The sequence below is a fragment of the Cynocephalus volans genome, chromosome 15 (assembly GCF_027409185.1).
Source record: "Cynocephalus volans isolate mCynVol1 chromosome 15, mCynVol1.pri, whole genome shotgun sequence".
In the NCBI taxonomy this organism is placed as follows: domain Eukaryota; kingdom Metazoa; phylum Chordata; class Mammalia; order Dermoptera; family Cynocephalidae; genus Cynocephalus; species Cynocephalus volans.
In genome coordinates, this window is record NC_084474.1 from 6,709,627 (window position 1) to 6,715,626 (window position 6,000).

Here is a 6,000-nt window from a genome sequence, read left to right on the forward strand (position 1 = left end):
GACGTGGAAGAGAAGGTAGGGAATCACACCTTTCAACATAAGGACAAAATGAAAAGTTAATTCATTCTTTTGCTCCTATACCATGTGTTCAAACCTTATCACATTGCCACATTGCTCAAAGAGCAGCTTTATCAGTATAGTAAATTTTCCAGCTTATTATTATTATCATTATCATTATCATTATTTAATTGTATAGGAGGGGATTGATATTAGTCAAAAGTTAACAATCTGAACCTTAATGTGATTGCTGGCTACACCTGGCTTGGGTGTAAATGGCTAAATTATTTTTCTCTACTCTGCTCTGTTAGTTACTTGGAAATTGGTTCAGAACTCATGCCATACCTTCTGGTTGCTGGCCAAGAAACACATCTCTCTCCATCCAACTCTTGCTCTTTTGAGTGTGACAAGAGTTTGAGACAAGGTCATGATGCTTTATGTGCATAATCTGTTAGTATGCTACCAGATCTACTCAGTTCACTAACTGGTCCTAATATCTAGATTTGGGAGCAGGCAATTTTGTTGATTTCAATTCTAAATTGCGTTCTTCAGCTCAGTCTAATTATAAAAGGAATATCTGTATTTAAACCCTTAATTTTTATGTTATTTTCTGAGTTTATTTAGAAGATAGGAAGGAGAGAGATATAATTAATTTGATCATTAATTTATTTGATCTTAAAAACAGTACAGTGAGATAATTATTGTTATTTTCAAGTGAAGATATGGAAATTAACATCAAGGCAGTTTAGTTCATCTGCCAAAGTGGGCTGAGCAGTTAGAAGATGGAAAAATAGGCAGGTACTACATTAATATCCTTGGAGTTAAAATCCCATGACTCATTAACAAATACTTAAAACAGTTCATTAAATATTCAGTTGAACATACTTGCTGTTCTTTAGACACAAAGATACATTAGGGTAGAAAATATTTTAGACCTTAATATCAGAACACGCACACAATGAAAAATGCTAGTAGAGTTTTGCTTAATTACTTATCTGCTCAAAAAAGTACAAAGAAAGATAAGAAATATTTGTAAAAGCACGACAATTTCTTTATGAGAAAAATAAAAATTATGAGTGGTGCAGCAAGGAAAAACATATGGCTTTGGAGTGAGATGCTCTTGGCTTTAACTCTTACATCATAAATTTCTGGGCTATATAAATTTTGGATGAGTTACTTAAAATCTCAGAATTCCTGGTTTCTATTCTAATCGGGTGTGATGATACTGCTTCATAAGATTGTTGGGTGGATTAAATAAGGGATTATATGAAAGCACCCAGTCTACCACTTAACTTACCACAACACTGAATATAATTTACTTTCATCGTAATAACATAAAGCCAAAGAAAATTCGAATAAAATTAGGAAAGAACTTGTTTGCTTTATTTCATAATATCAAACTCTTAGATTTAAATTAAAAATGAACAGGCACATGTTGTATCAAATTTTGTTATTCTCCAGGCACTGCCCGGTAGTAGCACTATAAATATTTGATGAAAGAGTTGCGTGTCTCACATAAAAATACTTTAAGATGGAGCCATAATCATATAAATACTTTGCAGATATTATTAAATTAACAAGAAAAATTACAAATATATAATTTGAGATTGATAGCAAAGAAAACAAAGCAAAGAAAATTTTGATAAAATTTCCTTTGAAGTTACTGTTAAAAATAGACTGGACATGTAACCTGGTATATTAATTTTTATACTGTTATATGCATTTTGACAAAGAAAATGTTATTGTTTTGATGAGTTAACTCTAAGTAATAAGATCTTGGTGATCTCTGAGCTTCTTTCAAGGGTTAAAATAATCCCTATTTTCTTATAAATTGCAGCAAAGATTTCTAAGGAAAAGTTTTTTTTTCTCCCCCTTATCTTTTCTCAAATCAGAACAATCAAAAAACACTCAATACTGTGCACGAAATCATTCCTATCTGATCTTGAAAGAGACTATCCCATTAAGATGGTTATCACTTACAGAAACATTTCATTTTGCAGTCTGTGATAAATTTTCTATTGACTTGCTGTTCTTTGGTTCCTTCCATGTCTAACTTCTAAAGATTTCAGAGTCCCTGTGTCTCCTTCAAAATAAATCCAAATATTCAATATTATTCTTTGCTCAATAGGATGTTATAGCAAAAATATTTTATATTGTATAAAAAATTGGATTTTTGCAAAATGGATTTCCAAAAATAATAATAATAATAATAATAATAATGGTCTGCCCTGAAATTTAGAGGAAGAAGAATGTGTCCATATCATCCAGATTTTTGACGGGGGGGGGGGGGGGGGGAAGCTTTTAAACAAATTGAAAAAAAAAGAGAAGAAAGGGGTTTAGCAACATTATCGCAGTGACAGAAGGAAAACAGGCTTGGGACAGATAAAAAGAACACAGAAGCAGGAAAAATAGTTAAGTAAAAATCCTGGCTAAATAAGAAAGTTTCTTTGATAGAAAGGAACCTAACTTATGACTTCTCATAGTCAATGACTTTAGAGAAATGAAAAGCAAAGTACAGAAAATGAAATAGAGAAATGAACTATAGGACTGTGTCAACCTTTATCATCATAAATGATAACATCATTTGTTATCCCATAAACATGTGCAACTATAATTTGTCAATTTACAATTACAATTAAGAATTTGAATTTAAAGAGCAGATAATGTTATGTATATTATATATGTATTACATATATATATATATTTTTTGAGAGTTGGTGAATGAAATTGATGCACTATGATTTAGTAAGTATAGCCTACGATTGGCATCTTCTGTTTGGATCTCCATATCTTTGTGAATTTTACCTTCCTCACTTATGAGGGCTATTAAACCAAGTAAATAATCTGAATCCAGTAATTAGACGTTTGAAAATAGCTGAATCCAAAGTATTATTGTTTTAAAATATTAAACATATTCACATTCCTCTCACTAAAAAATAAGTTAGAGCAAAAAAGTGTTTTGTACTGTTGATCAATATTGTAAATGTGATATGTTTCATTTTTACATAATACTTTATAATTTTCTATTTCTGTGTATTTTATTATTATATAATATATTAATACAATAGCACATGTATGTAACTTACAAATAAGTAATATTGGGAGTTTATAATCAGAATTTTACACTGAAATTGTGATATTGAAATCAATTAAGCAAATAAAACTTCTTTGTTGTTTTTAAAGATTCAAAAAAAGAAATTAATAGAAAAAAACCAAGAATATATGTCGCACTGAAGGTGTGTTCAAAGTGAATACTTATAACTGTATAGTGACGGAAGTGAGATTTGATGGAAGTAGTTTGGCAAAAATATTGTGACACTTGAATCAACCCGAAATTAGAAATAAAATTTAATGAACACATTTGATGTGTAAAATGTGATTGTATTCAGATCAAAGCGAATGATATAAATGTACTCTTAATTAAGGGGACAGAAAGAAATCAGGAGAAAGGAACAAAAGAACAAAATCTAGAAATATGTATCTAAGTACATATAAGTACATCAGTGTTAAACATTTTAAACAGCAAAAATTAATCCTTAGGAAACATAAGTTCTGCTCAGCCTTTATTAAAAGAAGAAGGTGGATGTGTGGAAAGAAAGCAGAATATTATCAGCTGGAATAAATAATATATTTCAAAAGAAGAACATGTCCAATAGGAGAAACAAATTCCACTGTGGCTAAATACCTTTGGAAAGATTTCTTAGAAGGTTATTACTGGTATGTTGACAATAAAACATATTAAAACTGCCTGTCTTTTAGGGGTTATGTATCCATTGCTGCTATTGGCAGCAGAAATACTACCTGTTTATCAAAAAGGAGTATGCTTGCATTGCCACTTAATGTAAAAAAGGAATGAGCTTCAAATAAACATGATGCTTAAGATATAAACCTCAGTTGGAAAAAAAATCAATACTTTAAGAAATTGTTTAATCATTTTAACTTTAGTTAGTTTCTCAGAGCTTTAGACATGAAAATGTTTTCTGGAGTGATTTCAGTAAAATGACTTACATCAATTTATAGTTTAGAATAGTTATAATATTGTTAGAACTTTCAAGTATATTTCATACTCATGTTTCTATTCATATTTCATAATCATAAATCTTACTAATTATTTTTAAAATTGAAAAATTTTTCATTGGTTGGATATACCACAGTCAACTAACCCTCTGTTAATAAACATTCAGGCTGTTTGCTCTAATATATAAACCATTTAGTTAAGACATTGTGCATGTATTCATTTGAATACTTGGAAATATTTCTTTGAAATATTTTCCATATTTTAAAATGTGCAACATGTTCATATATCTTATCTATCTTAGAATTTTTGGCTATCTGACTATATATGTAAGGATGAAAGCTAGACGTGGTTAATTTACAAATCTCATGCAGATAGTCTCTGCTTTTGGATATGTGGAATTGTTTCTCACTTTTTCTCTCCCTTAAATTTGAAGGTTGTTGGCAGCTATGGAATGCAACGTTGGAACTTTGAGGCTGAGGGGATTGTCATTAGGCTATAGGACTCTAATTCTAAAATAAGGAAGCCTTTTGTGGAGGACCAATAACTAAACTTGCATAACTTGATCTCACAAAGCAGTGTACTCAATGTCATTATGTAAACATCATCTATTTTGGTTTTGACTTTTGCTTTCAATTAGGAACTTCACCTGAGGCATAAACTACAGGCTGCATCTTAGTGGGAAAGGAGACAGGTAGGTCCTGTTTTTGCAACTATTTTTTGACATACTTTCCAATCCCCCTTTTGTATTTTTTGTTTATTTGTTTTTTTGTTGTTTATTTTTTTTGGTTATGAATATTCATGAGATACAAAGCTGATTGTTACCCCTCGTGCCCATGATGTGAGGGCCAGATTCATACTCACCCTTGTTCCCCTTATCCTTCTGCAGCTGCAGACTTAGTCTGGGATAACCTGGCATATGTTAGTGTCATACACATACTTACATTTACATAGGGCTGGCAGGTTAGTTCAGTTGAAGTGCGACGTTAGAACACCAAGGTCAATGGTTCAGATCCCTGTACCACCAGTAGCCAAATTATACACACACACACACACACACACACACACACACACACACATATACATACACATATACATACATGCATACACACAGTGTTCTAAAACAGAAAAAATGAGCTTTCTATGTGTGCTGCCCTCTTTTTTATTTGTAAATATTGTTTACCAATAAATTACATATAAATATATCTCATTAAATTTAAAAATTACTTAGTATTTCGTAATATGCTATTTCTTAATTTAATGATGTTAATGATGGACATTTGTGTCAGTAGTTCTGAATCTTGGCTGCAAACTAAAATCACTCAGTGAACTTTTAAAAATGTCAATGTCCATTCTCCAATAAAGACTAATTAAATCTTTGTCTCTGACAGAGGAAGACGAACCCAAGAATAATTCTCTGACGGTGTACTAAAGGCAAATGTCTCAAACTGAGACAGTATCTTGAGACTGAAAAACGAAATAGACAATTCCATGTGGTAAAGCAAAGGATTTTATGAGGGTAACTTACATACAAAATGATGAATCGGATGATGACTCAGAGGCATATGCAAGGTTGCTCTGAATCACCTCCTGGTTGAGCCCAAGTTTATACAGGCAGTTCACACAAAACAGTGGAAAAAACTGAGAAGCAAGATAACGTCAGTAATTATTATGTTTCTTTTGCATTCTAATCCAGGTTTATTCAATACAATTCTTTCATCCTACACAACAAAGTACAAACACAACCTTTTATCTAAAATGCTACAAAGTTACAAAACTCAAAACAGAAATTTTATAAGTACTGACTGTAAAATTGGAGCCAAAAAAACAAATGTGCATGTTGCCAAGATAATCTGCAAGACCACCATGAAGGCACACGGGGGCTTCAGGATATCTTATGACTAACTCCAAGTATGACAATGATTACTATCCTTGGTGGTCTTGTGATGCATGTAGCCAAATTAGCTGTTGCCATACTAGTACTTAAT